The sequence below is a fragment of the Triturus cristatus genome, chromosome 3_1 (assembly GCF_964204655.1).
Source record: "Triturus cristatus chromosome 3_1, aTriCri1.1, whole genome shotgun sequence".
Classification (NCBI taxonomy): domain Eukaryota; kingdom Metazoa; phylum Chordata; class Amphibia; order Caudata; family Salamandridae; genus Triturus; species Triturus cristatus.
In genome coordinates this window covers 1,080,336,403-1,080,360,618 of record NC_140583.1, presented here as the reverse complement: position 1 = coordinate 1,080,360,618, position 24,216 = coordinate 1,080,336,403, and positions in this window count along the sequence as shown.

The window sequence follows — 24,216 nt, the reverse complement described above, 5'->3', positions numbered from 1 at the left end:
TTTTATTTTTTACTGCCACAGTGGGAGAACGGAGTTAGTGTAAAGGCATCTCACGAGTAGGGATGCCAACTTTCCAAAATAAAAATACAGCCATTAGTTGTTTAAAGAATTTGCAAAGGCTTCACCTTGACACTAATTAGGATTGTAAATAAAATGGTATATATTCATTTGTAATATGACTTTTCTGCCTTTGTTTTCTTTAATTATTAGTCATGGATCATTAAGGCAGCCCTAGAACAAATTTAAAAGTGATTTCTATTTGTATTTGCTGTTTGAACTATGCACATGTAAGCGCTAAAAAAAACAGCTTTAGGTGATTTTGCTCGTTTTTGTACTGGTTGGGATATCAAAATAACGTTGTTGCCAGTATAAATCCAATCAGCTGGAAACCCTAATCAAGAGACTGAGGGGCAGATCTACAAGAAACTAACGTAGCGCGGTGCCGCAAGTCATTTTGCTGTGCCGCGCTGCGTTCGTTTCGAAGCACTGGGATGCGACATATCTACAACAATCTGTCGCCTCTCTGTGCTTCCCCCTGAGCTGGGGCACAAACTGCTGTCATGCGCCGGCGCAGGCACCCTTGCACCATGGTGCAAGGATGCTTGCATCTTCTGGAGATTATTTTTGTGCAGGAAGGGGCTCCTTCCGGCACAAAAACAATCAATTGAGGTGATTTCCTCTTCCAATGTGTGCTGTAGAATGCAGCACGCATTGAAAGAGGAAAAAAACGAGGAGAAATGAAAACATTTCTCCTCGTTGCACCTCGCTATGCCACCCGTAGGGTGGCATAGCATTCTGACACATTTCCAGATTTACGATTTCTCGTAAATCTGGAAATGCATCAGTGGACATGGGTGTTGCTTGGAAACACCCACAGCAACACCCATGTCATGCCCCTAACACGCAAAGTGTTGCGTGAAAAGGGGCGATATTTACAAGCACAGGTTAAGTCACACAGGGTGACTTTACCTGTTCTTGTAAATATCACTTAGCAGGCTGTGCCACCGGTGCGTCACGCAATGTGATGCACCGGCGGCGCAAGGGGCTTGTAAATCTGCCCCTGAAAGTTTGTTGCAGGATCAGAACATTATTTATTTCCTCCACCCTCCATCCCTGATTGCTGCCATAATAGCAATAGTTTAACTTATATCTGAAGCCCTACTCCAGCCGTCAATACAGTGCTGAGCTACTCCAGGTATCTGGGAATACATCCTGCATTCAGACAACTCCCTCCTCATTTTTACTGCTCACCCCTCACTTTCATGTTCACCCTGCACTCACAGCGATCACACAACACTCACACTGCTCACCATGCACTCACACATTTACCTTCCTCCCACCCTCCACTCACACGAGCACACTGCTCACCCTGCATGCACATGACACCTCACTCACTTGTCACTTTCACCTCTCACTCTACACTCACAGCGATCACACTGCACTCGTGCCATTCTCCCTCCACTGACCGTGCGGTCTCATGAGCACACTGCTCACCCTGCACTCATAGAGATCACACTGCACTCACATAAATCACCATGCACTCAAATTTTTAACATACACTTACACGAGCACACTACTCACTCTGCACTTATGTGACACTTCACTCACCTGTCATGCTCACTGCTCACTCTGCAATCTCACTCAAACAAGCACATCACTCACCATGCATTCATTCCTCCCACTCGGCGCTTTCATCCGCACCCAAACTCATATGTCACATCACTCACACTGTATTCACTCCTCTCACCCCACACTCACAGCGTCACATCGCTCATTGTGCACTTACAAAGACACTCCTTTCACGCATACAGCTCACCCTCCAATCACATGGGCACAGAACTCACCCTGCACTCACATTACGCAAAAAGGCACATCACTCACCCTGGCGTCACACCACTCACCCTGCCATTCCTCCTCTCACACTGCACTCACACAGATAAACCTCTGAGCCTGCATTCATATAGGCATTCTGTTCCTCCTGCCTGTACACAGAGACAATAGTCTTCCAGAACTCATAGGGACACACCACATACTCTAAACTAAATCGTCTGCACTCACCAGTCACTCTCACAGATCACCTTTCACTCTCGCTGCTCATCCTGCACCATACACAGGCCCGCCACTCACCCTGCCTTTACACCGCTCACACTGCACTCACTCCTCTCACTCTGCATGCACTCCTCTCACGTCACACTCACATGGGCCCTACTCTCACATTTCATTTATGCAGCTCATCCGACACTCACATCAGCACCTTTTTTACCCTATACTTGCACCATTCATGCTGCACTCACTCACACTATTCACCAGCGCTTACATGGGCACACCTCTTACTCTGCACATAAAGACAACACAACTTTCATGAATATACACACATTTCTACAAAGGCACCAGCAGAGTACCTGCTCTTTCTGTAGTAGTAGATGCCTACTTAATTCCATCTGCAACAGGGGTGCTGGTGCAAAGGGGGGAGTGGGCTGAGAATGTGGGATGGTACAAGGAGGGAGACTAGGGCTACAGCTTTGGGGTATGGTGCTGGATAGAGGATTGTGTGACACCATCAGCCATTCCTGGCTTTCCATTCACCACAATGCTTCATTCTGAGAAATGACGTGTTTTTTTACACTGTAAGTTGGGTCTCAAAAACCCCAAAATTTAAAGTGTTTCTGGGTAAAATCCATGGTTGCCAAAAAAGTCAAGAAGGTTTTAAGATCAGTTGGATCCAGTGATATTACATCTTTGAACGTGGATTACTTCATTTCCAATACTGTAACTGCTTGAGCCACATGTGAACCCAAATATAGGCCACATACAGCTATTTTAAGGAAGTGCACTTTTCATTCACATCATACTAGTAACAAACATTGACAAGGCAATATATTATTATTTTTGACTCGCTTATAGAGAATATGTTTTTATTAAGCTTCACTAAAAGGCAAGGCAGGTATAGAAGAAGCTGCAGGGCAAGCTTTTCTAACACAATAAAAGCAGATTGACTAATGGAAGTGTGAGTGACAGTGCGTCTGTGTGTACAAAAGAGTGCAAGAGATATAGTGAGAATGTGTGTGTGTATGTGTGTCTGTGTGAGACAAGGGGAATAATAGCATATGGATGGGAGGTGTTACCAATGGCAAACTGCAGGCCCTGACATGCTTCTTTTAAGACACAGTTCTTGGCTGTGCAGACTCGACCTGTCTAATTGAGAAAGTCACTAGCTCAGTCATAACCAGCGCAGGGACACAGAACATGTGTCACCACACCTGGCTGAAGTCCCTAACATGCTGCAATTAATTCTTAGCATGTGGGGTGGATGCATTGCAAAATGCTGGAACTGATATTTGAAGTAACTCTTGGTATGAGATATCCTGTACTCATTTTATAGGGGTGTGAATGGCAAAACGCTGACCCTTGTATACCAGAGTGAATTTTTGGGAGTTACCCATGACTGTGAGTGAAGAATCAACGATAAATATCTGGCACTATCATATTGAATGTACTACTTGGCCAAGGAAAAATGATGACCTTGGTATAGTGTAAGAAATTTCTGACATAAGACATTTAAAAATGCTTCTATGGTGCACCATGAAAGTAGTGGAATATTTCATGAATGCCCTATAAAAGTCTGCAGCATCTTAGCAAATTTGATCCCAAAAGTTTCTAAATAATTCTCAGGAGAGAAGTCTACTTTCCCTTAAATCATCTACAACAAATCTGTTAACTTGCTTTGCTTTCTGGAATTTGGGGAAAGTATCACACCCCAACACTTACATAGATCTTTTTCCACCTATAATGGCAATGAGGTTAGCTCTGACCCCATTTCTGTAAATACTTGTTCTGCCCCATTGCTGGGAGCAGGACTGGCTTCAGGGCAGTGGGACCAGTGCAGCGGCACCTGACAGTGACTTTGGTGAGGGGGGGTGGATGGGGGGGCGTTGTGTTTAAAAAAATGTTTTGATTTAAAAGCACATGAACTTTCTTGTGCATCAGCCAGTTTTCAAGCAACAATAAAAATATCAGGATAACTCTGGTGATTAATGTTCCTACTTGTTGAGAGTTCAGAATTTTGTCTAATGGCAGTTTTGGCTTATCACAAAGTAGCGTGGAGGGTTAATGTGCCTGCTGCAAAGAACATGTACCATGTAGATCACACAACTGAGGGTAAGTGAACTATGGCTAGCACTATCAAAAACATTGATGTATGTCAGAGAGAGCCTATGGAGAGTATGGGTGCACTGTTAGAGAGTGGTAGTGAAGAATTTCATGGAGAAGGAAGTTACCAGCTCGTGCTGGTCTTCTCTGGGAGTCTTAACTCCCCCGGAGTTAGGTTCTAGTTGCACCTGTGGATAACATCATTCACCAACATCATTCGATCACAAGACATCACGTCATCCCCTACACCAATGACACCCAACTCATCCTCTCTCTGATGGACAACACAACGACCACCAGATTCAACTTCACCAACTGCATGACCATGGTAGTAGACTAGATCTGAACCAACTGCCTGAAGCTCAACTCCAACAAGACAGAAGTACAGATCTTCGGCAACAAGACCTCCCCAAGATGCTCCACCTGGTAATTGTTGGAACGCGGACAAACACCCACAGTCCACACAAGACATCTAGGGATCATCCTAGATGACAAGCTCAACATGTTCAAGTCAATGCAGTGATCACCTCCTGCTTCCACATCTTACGCATGCAGCAAAAGATCTTCAAATGGTTGCATTAAAACATCAGACGGACCGTCCCACAAGCACTGATCACCAGCAGGCTGGACTACGGCCACACTCTCTATGCTCGATTCTCCAACCAACTCCTACACATATAGCAGACTCTCCAGAACACAGCCACAGGTTTCATAGTCGACCTCCCATGCTGTACCCACATCACACTGCACCTCAGGAAGCTTCACTGCCTCCCCATTCACAAGTGCAACCAATTCAATCTTCTCACGTACACGTACAAAGCCCTATAAAGCACACAACCAAAATACCTGAATAGCCACATACACTTTTACCAACCCACTAGACATTTCAGCTGTGCCTTATTCTCAATCACACACACTCCCCACATCTACAAAAGCTAAACTGCAGGTTGCTCAGTCTTCGGCATCGCTACCAAGACATGGAACTACCTCCCTCAACATATCACAGCCTGCTTCTCACTTCTTGAGAAACCCAGGAAGCTGACGACTTAGCTCTTCGTGTAAGCACCTTGTGACACACACCTACATACTTGCCGAAGCACCTTGATACCCTGTTAGGCAGTTATTAATTTGCAAAAAAATCAGTGGCGGGGCCCTCGTCAGGAGACCACTGCAGCTTGCACCACTGGTTGCCTCTGCCAGAGCTGACAATGACAACACGAACACACTACTAATCATGATTCTTTTAATTGTGTGACAATTCCAGACCCCAAAGCTATAAAAACGGTCTGGGTGGCAGGTATTAGTCATTTTTTTATTGTGGATTGAATTAATAAACAGCTTTTGTCCTTGTCTCTAAATTCGATTGACAGTGCCACCATGTGCGGACTGTCATAAGTGCCGGTGCTGGCAATTAAGTGCTTGTGCCGAACACCTGAAACCACACCCTCAAATTAAACACTGCTCCCAGGTGATTAGTGCACAATAAAAATCAACATAACTTACTGATTTTGTGTTTCCCCCAACCAGACTCTCAACAGTAATATCTATGAGAATCAGTTCTGTGTAGCTCTTATACCATATACCATATGACTCTCAATCAGGCATATTTACAAACCCCTATTGCCACCTGAGTGTCACTTTTTTGATGCTCAGGTGGCGTAGAGCCATTTTCAACATTTACAGGATGGCGCTTAATGCCACCTTGTAAATATGCCCCTTTCCGCTAAAATCCTCTGCGGCAAAGGGGCGTGCAATGGGTGTTGCTGTGGGTGTTTCACTGCAACACCCATTGCTTTTTGATGTTGTCCCAGATTTACAAGGAGGTGTAAGTCTGTGGCAGCACCAAAAACTAATTCCATACAAGAGCAGGTGTTAAAATGGCACATTCTGCAGCAGACATAGAAAGAGCAAAAAGCCATTGATGAAGATTTATGTGCGGGAAGGTTTTCCTTCCTGCACATAAACAGTCATTAAATAATGACGATTTGCTACTTCTATGTTTGCTGCAATTTGCAGCACGGATAGAAGTAACAAATAGCCTATGGATTGTTTATGTGTAGGAAGGGACACCCTCCTGGACATAAACAATCATTTCTTGTAACACAGGCACCCTTACACTATGGTGCAATGGTGCCTGTGTGGGTGCTAGGCAGCTAATTGTAGAGCCATGGATAGGGAAAACATAGGGGTGTGCCGTAGTGTAGTAAATACTTTGCATCTCTGAGTTTTGAAACTGTCTGAGCATGGTTCTGTCAGATTTGGCACGGCTCCGAACTCTGAAATTTTGTAGTCAATATGCCCCATTGTCTTATGTAACATGTTCTGTACACTGCTTTACACACACATATAATTTCATTGTTTCTCTGTGTGTAATGTAAAGCGATCTGACAGCCTAAACTGGGCTGAGTAGTGATATAGAAAAACTCAAAATGAATGTGTAAGTAGCGTTTAAATAATTATTTGTGTAATTACTCATGCACAGAGATATATCTGGCATTTTTACAGTGCAAGCACATCACTTAGTTAAGGGGTGGGGTTGAACAAACTTAAGAACCTGCCCCAAAGTGTAGTTACTCTTGAGTACTTGTGAATTGATAACAAGATGTGTGCCTCTGTTTACTTCCATTCCATTGCCCTTTAGTTGTTAGGCACCAGATGGCTCCAAGTCAGGATGATTCTCGAAAAAAAAGGAGGGCTGATGACCCTTTAAATCAGGCCTTGATTTTGTGCCAAGCTGGAAATAAGAATGCCTCCTCACCACTTGCAGGTTGATGCTCATAACAGGAAGCAGACTCTGCAGAAGTTGCTGAAATGTGCCCCGATGTCAGAAAATGGCACTAGAACAAATTCTACATATTTCAATGGGTCTGCCACACCCCAGATCTAGCTCATAACTAGTTGTCAGAACCAGGATCCTGTGGGACCCCCTAATTTCCTGTCCTTCATGCATCCAAGCTCAGTAAACATCTATGCTGGACTTTATAATCTTCACGACTCACACATACCTCATAGTGAATATGTTACATCTGAAAAAGGTCCTTTCTCTTGGCTTAGTTCTTACTGTAACAACATAATTTTAATAAACGAAGGGGCAGATTTACTAGCCTTTTGTGTCACTTTTGCACTGCCGTTGCGTCTCTTTTGTGTAGCAGCGGCGGCGTAAACAATGTAGCCAATTTACAACATGATGCACCTAGGGAGATGCTTCACATTGTAAAGCCCTGCGTCACATTACACCTGCGTCATGTATAATGTATGCAGGGTGGGCGTTCCCACGCAGAAAAGCCTCGTAAAAGTGACGCACTGCGCCACTTCTAGGACGCCACTGCGTCAAAACCTTATGCTTGCTTGAGGAAGGCATAAGGAGTGACATAGAACAATAAACTCTTGTGATATTGCTGCTAACTACTTACTGGGCATCTTTGTGAGTTCGCTGTCCCCTGGTCCATCACGGCTTGCTATGCCGATTAAACGGAGGGGACGCGACTCATCCCCCTGCATCTTCCCTCACTTCCTGCCACCGGCCCTGACGTGCATATAGTTAGATGGGGACATGGCCGCGCAGCGGACGCACGCAGTGGGCGTGCCAAAGGGAAGCCCATCTGCGCCCGTCCGCGGCCGTACGGACCCAGGGGCCAGAAATTCTTCCCTTTTTCTAAGATATTCAGCCACGGAGCTGAGAGAGCTGCATGGGAACTATGATATTGCCGACCATCTCCGCCTTAGTTCAGTTGAGTCGGTGTCTTTAAATACAGAGCCACCTTTCCTGAAGTCCTATCCAATCCTAATATCGTCATACCCACTACATTGCATGCCCTTAATACCCACAGTAGTCAAGGAAAAATGGGACTCTCAGTTATTTACCTGAACACACGGTCTATGGTGAAGCACCAACTTGAGATCTTTCAACTTTTACAGTCGGAAAAGCCTGATTTACTTCTTCTCACTGAAACTTGGCTCACTGAAGAGTCTACTCCTGACATTCTGGCAGCTCTGCAGATAATTATTACATCCTGCAAACTAACCGCCCCCCAGGGAAAGTGGGCGGTGGGGTGGCAGCTATTATTCTTAAGGATCATCAGTTTAAGATACAAGAGATTAAGGGTGTGCCCTCTGTTGACAGCTTAGTCTTTAAACTGGAATCCCCCAGTCATATTTTACCTGCGCTCTTTTTTATAGACCCCCTTGCTGCTTGCCTACCTTTCCCCAGGCTTTGGGTGAAATGATCTCTCACTTGGCTATCGTTCACGCTAGACTTCTTATCATTGGTGATTTTAATTACTGGCCTCAAGATGTACTGGAGAGTGTAAGCTCTATTGAACTGACTGATCTTTTGTCCAAAATGAATTGCACCCAACATGTGCATGAACCCACTCATACCAAGGGACACATTTTAGATCAAGTCTAGACAGCTAATTTGATAAGCCCGACCCTTTTGATTTCTCCGTGTATTTGGTCGGATCACCACTTTGTTTCTTGTACTCTCCCTGACGTTCACCCCACTAAAACCAAAATGACCAAAAACTGTAAGTCTAGAAATTGGAGAAACGCCAATATTGATCATTTTTGTTCTCTTCTAAGCGCTACGGCTCTGCTTGCCTCAGAGTCAACCCACACTCAGGCTATAAACCTTAAATTGTGGCTTGAATCTGCATGTGATCGCGTCGCTCCTTTTAAGCTTACAAAAACTATCAGACCTCATGATGCACAGCGATGGTTCTCCGCTGACCTTAAAATTAAGAAGTTGGCACTGAGACAAGCGGAACGCAGATGGAGACTTCACTACCATATAGCTGATAAAAATATCTATACCAACCTGTTGAAAGAATATAAAAACCCTATTCTTCAAACCAAAACTGATTATTTCTCTAATAAAGTCTTAAATTCAGCTAGTAAACCTAAAGAAATCTTTTCAATAGCCAGCGAGCTTTCCAAACCTGACAGCATTGTACCTAAATGAATCCCTTCACAACTTCTCTGGGACTCTCTCAATTCATACTTTATGGAGAAAATCACTGCCATTAAGGCTAGCATTTCGACCTCTGATACTCCAGTAAATACTTTCAATATCTGTGGTTTACCGCCTTTGCTGACTTTGTTTCCCCATATTTCTTTAGAAACTTTTTTAGGCTTACTTAAAAAAGTTGGCTCTGGGTCCCCAGAAGACTGTTGCCCACCCCCATATCCTCCAGGAGGTCTTCTTCAAATGTCCTGACCCTCCTCTTTCTCTTCTGAATAAATCACTTAAAGTGGGGATAGTTCCCGACCTCTTTAAAAGTGCGGAAATTATCCCCATCTTGAAGAAGCCAGGTGCTGACCCTTCTGCTCTTGACAACTACCGCCCAATTTCATTATTACCTTACCTCGGTATGGTTTTAGAGGCATATGTCTCACCTCAATTAAGTACCTTTGTTGAACAGTATCACATTCTGGACCCTCACCAGGCCGATTTTCAACCCTCTCACTCCACAGAATCAGTCATCTTGACAGTCATGGACGATATTAGAGGGGGCGTTGATAGAGGGCTCACCCAGGCCCTGGTTCTCCTGGATTTGTCAGCAGCTTTTGACACGGTTGATCATAACATCCTACTGGACCGTGTCAGCAATGCCGGGATCCAGGGCCTGGCTCTAAAGTGGCTCTCCTCTTTTCTTAGTAACCGATTTCAATCGGTACGCCTCGCTAACTTCTCAAAGAAGATGGAACTTTCTTGTGAAGTACCTCAGGGCTCCTCCCTCTCCCTGCTTCTTTTTCATCTTTATCTTCTCCCTTTAATTTCCTCTCTCCGGGACAGTAAAGTCATGACATATAATTATGCGGATGACCTTCAATTGGTCTTCGACATTAATCTTTACCCATCCTCTGTGTCTCATTTTCAAGACACTATGATTTTCATAAGTGAGTGGATGAATGAAAATCAACTGAAGCTCAACCCTGATAAAACGGAACAGATCCTCACTGGTGGACTTGCTAACCCATGGAACTCCAACTTTTGGCCATCTTCCCTAGGCAACCCTCCCCCCGGCTAGTTCTGCCAAAAGTTTGGGTGTAGTTGTCAGCAATGATCTATCAATGAAAGCTCAGATCAGTTCGGTGGTCTCTGCTGGTTTTTTTTAACTACGCAGAATTAAGAAAATTAGCAGATTTTTGTCTCAGGAAGCTCTGACTTTAGTGATTTTTGCTTTGGTCATCTCCCGACTTGACTACTCCAATTCTCTTTATGTAGGCATCCCGGCGTACCAACTTAGACGCCTCCAACTAGCCCAGAATCAGGCTGCCAGATTGATTTTCCATCAGCCTAGATGGCATCACATTCGGCCCCTGATGAAAGGCCTCCATTGGCTACCAGTCGCTATACGCGGACTTTTTAAGATAGGATGCACGATCTTTAAAGCTCTTTATGGGAATAGCCCAGCCTTTATTTCATCTAAGATTCTACGTTACGTCCCCACTCGTAACTTACGATCTATTCACTTGAATCTGCTAGTCACCCCCACCTTTAAACACAAGAAATTTGGAGGTTCTCGATTTGGAGTCTTAGCTCCTCAGTTCTGGAATTCGCTCCCGATGGAATTGAGGACGGCTATCTCTTATGCTCTGTTCAGGAAACAGCTGAAGACATGGCTGTTCTCTCAGGCATATGATAACTAGCTCCCTTTCCTCTAGTGCTGCATCAAGTCTCCCTTAGCGCCAAGAAGCCGTTGGTGAATGAGCGCTCTACAAGTCTCTTATAACTTAACATAAGTATAGGCCTCAGCATGCATTGCTGTAGTTGCATCATGCTTGCGACACAATTCCAGCAATGCGTGAATTTTGGACCAACAGATGCGTCTGGATATCTGACTCATCTGTCAATCCTTGCGCCATGTTGTATCGTAAATACAGTGCATCCATGGTGGTGCAAGGCTATCACAGGCTGGCGCAGGGAAACCGATGCATCTCTACAGATGCTTCAGTTTCTTGTAAATCTGCCCCTGAAAGAAGAGGAAGAAGGAGAGGCTCATGGAAGTCAGGGAGAATTTTAGAGAGTAAATAAAGAGCCAGATGCCAATCAAGGATGGGAGCACGAAGAGTAAAAAGATAGAGATATGGTATGAGTAAGAAGAGATATACAAGGGTGAAAGACCCACAGGAGATCAAACTGAAAAGTGAAAGGACAAAGAAAAAAGAGAGAAGGGGCACGAGAATCTACATAAAGAATTAAATAGAGAGATTAAATGAAAAATAGAGAGAGCTAACTGTTTACCAGAGCTAACAGAGAGAAAGGGGGATTCAGAGAAGCGAGAGGGAAGCGAGAGGGAAAGATGATTAGAGAAAGAAAGGATGGTCTGGCCGGAAGTAGTAAGAAGCTGAGCACTGATTATTAGCACGCGCTTGATGGATGAACTGCGCGGAAATGGAGACATTATTGGCCGGACTCCAAATAAAACTCGTCGCGAGGTCCCGGAGCCAATCGATTGAAGTCAGTTCAGCAGCAAATCTCTGCAGCTGGATTTATGAGCGGCTTTGTCAGACTTTATCATCTTCTCTCGACAGAGCGTTCATAATCCAGCATGTTATTACGCCATTAGGCCCAGACTGCACCGCGGTTTGTAAACAACCGTTCCCAAATGGGACGCGCGCACAACCAGAAACTGCGGTCGCTCTACCTGGTATTAATAGGAGCGTGCGACGCAGAGGATGAGAGGTTTAAAATATATATCCTGGTAATATCAGTAATAGTCTCATAGGCTATTTGACTCTTCATACCAGGCTACGAGGTGACGGGCAATTGGTGTCAGTTGGTGCATTATTTACCTGTCTTATGACAGTCACCTGTAAAATCTGTGCAGTCCTTTGACACACAAAAGACACTCTAATGATGGACGGAATGCGGAACAAATCTAACATTCAATCCCAGTGTACAGATCTGGTACTAATCCATCGGTCTTTTGCTCACCATGCCACCCCAGTTTAGACCCAGCCACATGCAAATCAGTCATGACCCTGTGCCTCATGGGAACAGTCCAGCCGGAACAGTCAAGCCATGTCCTCCCTGAACAGAAACAGGCATCCTGGGACCGATTTCTGGGTCTTTATAACTCTGCATCCTTACTTTTCTATCAATGTTTGTGCACTGTGTGTTATTTTGCAGAATGGTGCACATTTTGTGAACTGGGCAACCATGATGTGAGGGAATACTGTCCTGTTGAGGACACAGTGGGTGCCTGCAAAATGTGGCAGTTTCTTTCATTCAGGTTCTTTTTGCTCCTGTTGGTGACATGAAAACCTGAAGGTGCTTGTCCCTGGACCTTTGCCTAGTACTTCAGAGACAACCAGCTCGCTGCACAAATGAACACTCAGCAAACAAATAGCCCTTGCTCAGTATTTACTGGTGTGTCAGGCCAATGCACATGACCAGTCAATACTGGTCTCCCCATGCGCCTCCAGGCAGTCATACAGCCCTAGAAGATGGGCATACCTTATACTAGAGGAGAGTATACATTTCAAGGGAAGCTTGGCCTTTGGTTCGCACTGGGTTCCAGCACGGGTCCCCAAGCAGAATAATTAATTATGGCATCCAATACATATGTATACTTCAACTGGACTTGACAGAAGGCTTTTATGCACCAGTGAAAAGAGATAATGCCCAATAGCTAATAGTGACTGATCTTGATAAATGCTGGGGGCAAGCTTTGGAACAGGAAGGAGGCCTGTTTTTATGAGAAAGCCAATTAACCTGTAACCCGTCCCCCATTGTGGAAAAGAGTAGGCCCCAGTACTTAGTTTGATCTGTTGGCTATAGGTGGCGCCCATCAGCACTCATGCTTGGGGACAAGCACTTATTTTTCTTCCGCAAACTTTGATCAAGAGCAAGAAAGAGAAAACACAAAAGAAAGAAGTAGGAAAAGAAAGATGGTAAAACAGTGACAGAGGAAGAAAGCAGGGGTGAAAAAGAGCCTGCAAGGGTGAGATAAAGAGGCAGACAGTGTCTGGCGTGGTTTAAAGAGGGATGAGTTGGAGCCAAGACTACAGCCTTGGTATTTGGCATCCCAGCATTCAATAGTGTCGGCCACAAGCTTCTGAACAACAAATTATTTGGCCGTAGCACTTATTCTTTCACAAATTAAGTGTCAACAGGCCCTGACCTGTGATAAAATCTAAGAGAACTGAAGTCTGCATTGAAGTCATTTTGATGAAGTGTGTCATTCAAGAGCCATTAGTAATTGGTGATGCAGAGATAGACATTTTGGATTTGAAAACTGAGTATAGAAATAAAGCAATATAGAGATGGTTACAGAGGAAGTTCACCTCAGGCAATATTGTGTTGCATGCAGCTAGCTCCCACCCAATAATTCTGAAATTGAATATACCTTAAGGAGATATAACCTGCATTAAAAATGAGTTAAGTAGCCCAACTTATCTGAAGCTTCTTAACTTGCTCTGCGTGACTGATCTTACTGACAACTTAGCCTCATCTTAATCTTCCTAACTACCATACACTCCTCAATATTCACCGATTGCCACAACACGCTTCCACCGTAGACCATTTAGAGGAAGGGAGTGGGGCGGTTTGTTTGAGTTACTGTTGTTTTCCCCGTTTAAATTCCCTCTACAGTACTGACGGCCCTTGGGTCGTAGGTAAACAGCTGTGTAAATCTGAGTCTGACCATTCATTGATGCTGCCTGCCCTTTGGGTTGTAGGCAACCAGCCGTGTTTGTTTGTGAATTGATGTGGCTCTAATAAACAGAATTGACCCATATAAGGGAATCTAGTATGGATGACAACAGTGAGAAAAAAATTGTCGCGGAGAATATTTAAAAACAGGGCTTAACCAAATTTAATATTGACAATAGCAGAAGAGAAAGCAGCAAAGAAAGTCCGAAAAAGCGACTTCTTGATAAAAACCTACATAGGATGATGAAACAAAAGTAAAGAGAATGATTTTGGCTTACAGTTTGGATCTAAATCAAATCATCAGTTTGGTAAATACAATTAGGACATTTTGGTGATGGATGATTTCCTGAAGAATGTGATTATAAATAAACTTAGTATCATTGTAGAATGAGTAAGAGCAGTAAAGAATAACTTGGTACATAGGCACTGGTACACAGCCAACTGAAGAATATGCAACTTACGATTTGCTTAATAACATGAGAGGCTTTTTTTTCCAATGCAAAAATTGCAAAGTGTGCTAAAGTAGCATGACCAAGAAGTAATTTACTTTACCCAGCTGAAAACTCAAAATCGAGATTAACAAACATATTACTTGCAAAACAGATCACACAATATGTGTAGCAGAATGCACCTGTGGAAGAAGAATATTAGGGAGCACTATATCTGCAGTAAAGTATAGAATGTTACAACATATAGCAGTAATCTGAAACAATGGGGAATATTTACATGAAACTGACACATCTGTAGAGATGCGTCAATTTCACTGCGCCAGCCTGAGATATCCTTACGCCACCATGGATGCGCTGTATTTACAATACGGCGCACCATGGCGCAAGGATTGACAGATGCTCCAGAAATTCTGATGCATCAGTTGGCCTAAAAGTCACGCATTGCTGGATTCATCTCTTAAGTACGACACAACTCGAGCAATGCATGTTGAGGCCTATACTTATTGTACTGCGTCACTCCTTACGCCTGCTTCAAGCAGGCATTAGGTTGTGACGCAGTGGCGTCCTAGAAGTGACGAAGTGAAATCTTGTAGATTTCACTGCATCACTTCTACTAGTGTTTCCTGTTTGGGAACGCCCACCCTGCATACATTAAACCTGATGCATGTATAATGTGACGCATGTCTTTACAACGTGACGCATCTCCATCGGTGCGTCACTTGTAAATTTGCTGCATTGTTTATGCCACTGCTGCATCACAAAAGTGACTCAATGGTGGATCAAAAGTGTTGCAAGGAGCTTGTAAATCTTCCCTAAGGACTCCACATATCCAATTGCAAAGTGTGCTGTCCCACAATCGGCACTGTGGGGTAAGCCAATGACAGACTTGACACACACTCAGTTGGATAGTATCGGGAGCTGAACCATGTGCGGTTGGTCCCCTTTTATTTAACCCCGCTTTGTCCTCTGGTGTCTTTGCCTCAGATTCGCCTCCTGCAGACCGCTGTGAAATGGTTGGAAATTCCACAATTGGCACAGGTCTTGCCTTCTGCTGGGCAGTCCTTCGCCACATGCGGATCGTGCCCACAATATCCGCACCGTGTGTTATATATTTCGGGCTTTGTCTTCATGGATGCATCACTCCTTGTCTTCGACCGGTAGGTGTCAGCGCGCTCTGTCGTTATGGTCCCTGATTTATCCTGGGTCTTCGTGAGTGCCTGGTCCATCTCTCTTGCCCGCGCAGTGGACAGGTTGTGGGTCCGCGCCAATATGAGTATGTCTTCTAGGGAGATATGTGACTGACACAAGATGAGTCCTCTCAGCGTCTTGTTCTGGCATCCTTGAATGATCTGGGCCCTTATTACCTTCTGCTGGTCATCTGCTGTGCATGTGCTGGCCAGCATACCAGGACGGGCGTAGAACGCATTGATCGACTCCCCTTCTCATTGGCGCACCTGACTCAACTTAAATCGTTCAAAATCAGGGTTGAGTTGGGGGTCAAAATGGGCGTCTAAGGCCGCTACTGCAGCTTCGTAATCTGTGGCTAAACCTGTGTTTGGCAGGTGTTTGAAGAGCTTTGATAGCTCATCTCCTGCATAGTGGAGGAGTAGCGACCTTTTCACCTCCCCGTCGGTCTCCCTCATGGCTACAAAGTAGTTGTTTAGTCGTTCTATCCATATCTTCCACCTCGGGGATGCTGTCGCTGTGTCTTCTAGCTTACTGAAGGGACTCTTTGCTGGGCTTGTGCCTGGTCTTCATCAGCCATGCCTCCTGTGTGCTGTAACCCTTTCTTGTTCTACCTTGGACTTTCCACTTGTCTACTTGTCTGTGCCTTTCTCCCCCTCACTTCTGTTGTATTTCTATTTTTCTTTTTTTTCTTCCTTCTTCCTTCCCTCCTTATCAGGTGCACTGGGTGTTGTTCTCCACCCCTTGCAGCTTTCTCAGTCTTTCTCTTTGTGTCCTCACTGGGCCTCTGTACTGTGCCTTTCTGTCCATCCTAGGCCTCACCCAGGGTCTCCACTGCCACGTGGACACCGTGCCACATTGCCTAGAATCCCCTCCTGGGATGCGCTTGCGTAAACACTGCGCTTTGCCTGCCGCTTGCCTTCCGTTCCTCCCCCATGGATGTAGACAGTGCCCAGCAGGTTGCATGGCATTGTGCGCGTGCAGGGCCAAACTCCTGGAGATGGGGGAAGGTACATAAGCGATGACGGGCATCACTGCCAGGCAGCCGGAATGCTGGGGGTGCTCAGTTGGCGGTAGTACTCACACCAGGCATCCGATGCATGCACTGCTCTTCCGACACAGCGTGTGGCACGGCGGGCCTCTTGACGACCAGCGCAGCAGCACTAGAGGGTTCTGGCATCAGAACGACAACAGGACGAGCAGCTCGGAGCACCGATCACTGCTCCCTTCATCACCAGTGTGCTGTCACACAATCAGCCCTGTGGGGCTGGGGCAGGTAGGCAACAAAGGGCAAGGGCTACAATGAGGGAAGCCAAAGACAGACTCAACACTCACTCAGTTGGATAGTATTGGGAGCTGAACCACAAGTGGTTCCTCTCCTTTCATTTAACCCTGCAGGCCATGCCTGGCCTGCGGATAACGTGTGTACAATATCCGGCCGAATGGTCGGAGCACAGGACCGTTGACCCACTACACAAAGCACTGTTAACAACTCATCTGTTATAGAATAAGAACTTTTCAGAAGAATGCAAGAGTTGGTAATGGAACAGCCTTATTAGGACCGAAATCATGGTATATTGCTTTATTAGATAAACATTGCATGAGGCCGAATCATGATGAGGAACTATGAGCCTGATTCACAAAGGTAAATTTACATCTTTGTGTAATTTTACAATTGTTTCGCAATTGGCAAATGACAAGTTTAATTTTACTGACTAATTTTAAAACTGCGGAGGCTCTGCAGTCTGGCGGGGAAATCTGCGTTTAAAAAGATAGGAAAGGCCTTTCCTCTTATGTTCAAAGTCTAGGCCATGAGTGAAAAGTTTCTACTGTCATTATATAACTATTAGTAAAACTGAAAAGGATGCTTTTAAATATATACATACATGGACAAAGAACTGTTTTTCCTTCTGTGCTTCGGAAAGTGACAACGTATTTGCAGAAATATGTAAAATTTGCTGCAACAGAGCACCCACTTCACTTAAAAAAAAATCCGGTTTCTGCCACGGAGGCGGCTGGGGAGCCGGCAGGGGCCACAGGGGACTTGGTGCCCCCCTTCTGCTCCCAAGTTTTAAAAGATAGACGTGACCGCCCCAGCTGAGCATTGGGGCACCCAAAAATGTCATTGAAAAAAGTAAATAATAAATGTGCTGCAGGAACCACTCATTTATTATTCACTACTCCTTAATTCCTTGCAAGGGCTTTTTAGTTATATTTTTATCTTGGTCATGCTCCGAGTAGGGGGAAGGGTACAACAAACATTTTGTAATGTTGTAGGGGGCTGCAGAGAGTACAGCAGCCTCCCAGTAACATTTAAAAAAAAACAAAGTATCCAACCCAAGTCATTAAAGCCATGACCCAGGAGCGCTTAACATATTTTTTAAGCATTTCTAGCTGGAGCTTTATGATATTCAACTGGAGTGCAGGGCCTCTTGTGGCTGTTTTCATTGCTAAGTTTGGTATGCTGAAAATTTTTAAAGAAATACGCAAAGACACATAGATTTTTAAAATTCAACTTCACTATTTTGTTTTCAAAACAGTAAGTTTTATTAAACATTGCATTGTGTGAATTAATGAAATATACATTTGATTTTAGTTCTTGGTCATTTGTTGATGAAGATACTAGGTTTGCTTTAAATATGTAGACATGCTGTCCACTTGATAAAGCCAATAGACAATAATATTTTTTTCGAATCTTGTATTTTCAGTGATATGACCACAGAAGGCCCTGATTTATATTAAATACAGAGCTTTGGACTATACCATTTCCCGCTGAAAAGCAATATTTCTATATGTTCCCATACCTGGCGTGTCACGCAGTTTGGTGCTCACTTTCCCTCCATGTTAAAGAACAATAGCTGTTTCAGCACCCAGGCTAATGAGCTTCATAGCTAAATACATATAAGGTGCCAAAGGCGAGACCGATTGCATTGCAAATGCTTGTTTATTTTGCCAGCTTATCTAGCCAGAGTTGGTATACCTGTATCAATCCCAAAAGGATTTGAGTCTCTTTAGTGGTTAAAGGGTTCCAATGATAGACGACGTTCAGTCAGTTCGATCTCATGCTCCAGAACTGTTGTTGCCCTAGTTAGTAAAAAGTCAAGTGTCCCCACAATGCTACCGCCCACTTGGGTACTCAGGCCCTCTCGTTTACTAATCCTTCTACTAAGGTACTAAGGTGCTGTCAAATAACGTGGGCCCCGTGATAGTAATAGTAGTTGGTAACAGAGTTGAACACTTGACCTTGGAGATCTAGGGTATCAGAGGGGGGGCCCAACCAAGCCTCCCCCGGGCTCAGACGGGCATGGACGGGCCTGCCCTTGGCCCGGGCTTAGCCCGGGCGTGTACCACGCCGTGGGTCAGCGCTTCGCTTTTGAGCGCGGACTGCACGCTAGGGATGATGGGAGGTGTAGACCCCTCCTCCTCCGTGACAGTTCCTCCGTCGGCAGTCCCGCTTCCCGCTTTCCTGCACCTCCAAGGGACCTGCTGCGTTCTCTTCAGGCTATGGCTGTGGCAGAAGGCAAGTGAAAACACACCGCGTCGCGGGTCAGTGCTTCGCTTTTGAGCGCGGCCTGCACGCTAGGGATGATGGGAGGTGTAGTCCCCCTCCTCCTCCGTGACAGTTCCGCTGTCGGCAGTCCCGCTTCCCGCTTTCCTGCTCCTCCAAGTGAACTGCTGTGTTCCCTTCAGGCTATGGCTGTGGCAGAAGGCAAATGAAAACACACCGTGCCGCGGGTCAGCGCGTCGCTTTTGAGGGCGGCCTGTGCGCTAGGTATGATGGGATGTATAGTCCCCCTCCTCCTCCGTGACAGTTCCTCTGTCGGCAGTCCCAATTCCCGCTTTACTGCTCCTCCAAGGGACCTGCTGCATTCTCTTCAGGCTATGGCTGTGGCAGAAGGCACGTGAAATCACTTAAAACCCCTTAGCTCCTACCGGCCGACTCTATTTTTAGAACGCCCATTTAAGATAATGAATGTAGCTTTGGACTATACCATTTCCCGCTGAAAAGCAATATTTCTATGTGTTCCCATACCTGGCGTGTCACGCAGTTTGGTGCTCACTTTCCCTCCACGTTAAAGAACAATAGCTGTTTCAGCACCCAGGCTAATGAGCTGCATAGCTAAATACATATAAGGTGCCAAAGGCGAGACCGATTGCATTGCAAATGCTTGTTTATTTTGCCAGCTTATCTAGCCAGAGTTGGTATACCTGTATCAATCCCAAAAGGATTTGAATCTCTTTAGTGGTTAAAGGGTTCCAATGATAGACGACGTTCAGTCAGTTCGATCTCATGCTCCAGAACTGTTGTTGCCCTAGTTAGTAAAAAGTCAAGTGTCCCCACAATGCTACCGCCCACTTGGGTACTCAGGCCCTCTCGTTTACTCATCCTTCTACTAAGGTACTAAGGTGCTGTCAAATAACGTGGGCCCCGTGATAGTAATAGTAGTTGGTAACAGAGTTGAACACTTGACCTTGGAGATCTAGGGGATCAGAGGGGGGGCCCAACCAAGCCTCCCCCGGGCTCAGACGGGCATGGACGGGCCTGCCCTTGGCCCGGGCTTAGCCCGGGCGTGTACCACGCCATGGGTCAGCGCTTCGCTTTTGAGCGCGGACTGCACGCTAGGGATGATGGGAGGTGTAGTCCCCCTCCTCCTCCGTGACAGTTCCTCCGTCGGCAGTCCCGCTTCCCGCTTTCCTGCACCTCCAAGGGACCTGCTGCGTTCTCTTCAGGCTATGGCTGTGGCAGAAGGCAAGTGAAAATACACCGCGTCGCGGGTCAGTGCTTCGCTTTTGAGCGCGGCCTGCACGCTAGGGATGATGGGAGGTGTAGTCCCCCTCCTCCTCCGTGACAGTTCCGCTGTCGGCAGTCCCGCTTCCCGCTTTCCTGCTCCTCCAAGTGAACTGCTGCGTTCCCTTCAGGCTATGGCTGTGGCAGAAGGCAAATGAAAACACACCGTGCCGCGGGTCAGCGCTTCGCTTTTGAGGGTGGCCTGCGCGCTAGGTATGATGGGATGTATAGTCCCCCTCCTCCTCCGTGACAGTTCCTCTGTCGGCAGTCCCGATTCCCACTTTACTGCTCCTCCAAGGGACCTGCTGCATTCTCTTCAGGCTATGGCTGTGGCAGAAGGCACGTGAAATCACTTAAAACCCCTTAGCTCCTACCGGCCGACTCTATTTTTAGAACGCCCATTTAAGATAATGAAGGTAGCTATTTTAAACAATGCTGGTCGTGGTTTTGAGCCATGAAGGTCACCATCTTTAAACAATGGAGTCTGCCATCTTTTTTCAAATTATGCAGAATCATTGGCATGTCTGTCATTTGATACAGATGTCATCTGATCATATATTTCCCTGTGAAAGTGTCAGGTCATTTTTCAAATGACATAGATACAACACCTTATACTACATCAGCTGGGTCAAGTGTCTACTTATCACAATCTCAAGGTTAAATAAGAACGAGTGCAGACATATAGCCAAAATAGTGCAGCCTGAAATGATGTTCTTGGCTGAGGTGAACACCTTGAGGCACATATTCTGTCAGACATTCCTAAACTTATGTCAGAAATTCCAGTCTCTGCCAAGGTTTAGTATATAAGGACTGTTCCTTGACCACTTGTCGGGAGAGGTCCTTCGCCTAAATTATTGCATGAGATTCTGCCAGAAGATGGTCTCATCTACTGCCTGTGCACTTTGAGGATGCTACATCTTGCCTAGTGCTGATATAGCTGAGGCCTGGAGGAAGGCCGCTCTCCCAGGTGCGTGTTCTCAGGGAACACTGCCTTCATGCCTCCATTGAAATTGAGAACTAATATTGTAAACAAGGTATGTAGTGCATTGTTTCTTCCTAAGAAACTCTACGGTGTAAATTGCTTTGATTTCTTAGTGTAGCAAATAGCAGTCGGTTGTGGGGTGCTAGATTTTAGATGCCATTTTACTTACGTTGAAAATGTTCATTTTATTCTTGTTGCTAATATCATGCCTTCTTGTCATTTTTATGATACTCTGTGTAGTTGTTTTAGACGTGCTGAGAAACGTGTTAATCCTGTTGCCAGAAATGCTTTTACTTAAAAGTGTCTATTCTTAGCTAAGAGCGTGTGTGATAATGTAAATAACAAAATAGGTTTGCTTCTGTTACCACGGTGGCCCTGATCCCTTGACAGGGATTGTTAGTAATCCAGAAGCAATACCTCTACTTCAACAATGTTTTGAGTGGGGTTCTGCAGTCTACAATAACCTGTCTTTCACATCCAGCACTAGTGCATTGAACCGAGTTCACCTGAGTCACCCATGCATGGGAAAGCAAAGCTTGTAGAACTATGCCAGAGTCATAGTTTCTGCAACAGTTAAAGTCCAACTTGGGACTCATATCTTATAGTTAAGTCTTAGGAACTTTTTTCACTCTTCACTCACCTATGAACAATTATTACATCATTCCAGAAACAGCCGTAATAATCATGATTGCCCCCTACTGGGTATAAGGGAGCACCTATTTCAGTAGGTTTGGCAAGCTTGCCTCATAAAAGGGGTTTTCCTGATTCTGTGTGTTTTCTAATTCTTTGATTCCAATTTTAATTGACTCCATTCACTATGGCGGCACTTACAGTGATAGAGCCCAATTGCATAGAAGCAGTTACTCAGCACCTTAAAGTTTGAGGTGTCCTCGATGGGGGGGCGTGGGCAGTTACTTTTGTAATAGCTGAACACGCAGCATATGCATTTGAGGCATTTTAATCAAGTGTGGAGTTTGAGCCAATCGATGCTTCCTCAGGGTAGTTTCATGCCAACACAGTGGTAGATCCACTTGCACATTATAGGGTTTGACAAGATTTGGAAATCCCTCAGACCTACAGGGAACACCTGAACTGGTTTGCTGGCCGGGTGCCACATGTGCACATAAATGTCAGTTTGAAGCCTCTGACTAATAAATGGGCTACATGGCCAGTCTTGGATGGCTACATGTCCGCTCCTCACCCCGACAACCTAACGATCGCTGAGGTGGTCAGGGTTTTAAACTATACAATCAACTTACACAGGAGACTTGTGCAGTTCAAACAATCTTCTTTGAGGTCCAGACCTGCTTTTACAGTGGGACCTGCCACTCCTACACAAGTACAAACCATTAGTCCACAGGCTATTAACACTATCATGGGAAAAGCACCCAGGAAGTGTTAAGAAATGGCATTCTGGATTGCCCATAAGACCAACCAGTTGTAAGCAGTGTATCTGTACACTATGCCCCGAGACACACACATAAATGTATCAGTATTCCTCTTGGGATGGTGCCGCCCGTAGAGGAATGTGATACCTGAGGAAGCATTTTAGCATCAAATTACAGTAGCCCGCATGGCATGCCTTTATTGGCAGTACTCCCTCACGTACTTAAGCAGAGCTCTGTACTTAGGATTGAAGTTAACGGGGAACGTTTCTACTGTATCCTCTGTCATCCTAAGCAATATTAAGGGTTCAGGCTATATTACAGACTGAAAGTGGTTCCAGATCAATATCCTGAATGGGAGCTACCAAAACCTTTTGCGGAATTCTATATCTTTGTGGGCAGAGGCACTTTGGGTACTCGACCCATTAAATCCCACTTAAGACCTAAGGTTGACACTAAGGGTTCCGTCAAAGAGCAATCTGCAATAGACGAGAAAAATTGTTAGACCTGACAACCTTAGGCTGGTCTTCCCCAAACATTTATCCTGTTTACCTCACCATTTTGCTGATTTCTTTTTGTTGGCTTTAGGACTCCGAGCACTTTATCACTGCCAACTAGTGCTAAAGTGCAAGTGCTTCTCTCCTAAAACATGGTTTGATTGACTTCTTCACAATTGGCATATTTAATGTATCTAATAGTTCCTAGTAGAGTGCTCTATATGTGCATAGGGATGGTAAATTAAATGCTACTAGTGGGCCTGCAGTACTGATTGTGCCACCTACACTCATAGCACTTTAAACATGTATCAGGCCTTCCACAGCAGCTGTAACGCCCTGAACGTCTCAGGATCGTTTAACAGACACGACAATGAGGACGCAACCACTTGTGAAGGGTTAGTTCTTTTAATGAAGGCAAATAAAATACAAAGAACAAACAAAAGTTATAGTCACTGGAATCCTCCAGGCTAAGTACGTTACCAGCCCACAGCACGGATGGTCCTAACCGTCCTCTGCATATACGCCGATCCCGGCGTATGCCAACAGAGGGCAGAAATGAAATGGCCGACAATGCCAATCGGTAGGCTGTGAGGGGCACGAAGAGTGTTGGGGAGAATCGAGGAGTCAGGGAAACACCCAGCCGGGGTCTCTACCTGAAGGGAGCAGCCGCTCAACCTCTTCCTCAGACTGCACCGGGACGCGGAGTCACCTCCTGGTGATGCGTCACCGATACCCCAATCACAAGCAAGAAGACTGAACCGAGAGCAGCCGCTCGATCGATCCTGTGGACTTCCGAGTCTGTAACGCGGCAAACACCTCCTGGTGTGCGTTACAGCTGGCAGTCCCTGTGTCTCTGGTCGGGCTGGGAGTTACGACTCCAACCAGCAAAAGCGCCACTGCGCTTGGACTCAGCCGAGTCAAAAAGCGAGGCTCAATGGTTGACCGGTAGAGCTTCCGGGTCCTTCACAGGTGACGATGGGGCAAGACACGGCCCAGGGAGTAACGACTCGACCTACCTCCGTTCTTGCCTTACTGGAGCACCACTCCGGAACACTGCTCTTCACGAAGCAGGTACGTCGGTGTAAACACAATATCCGACAGCCTTGTACCTCCCGGTTCCTC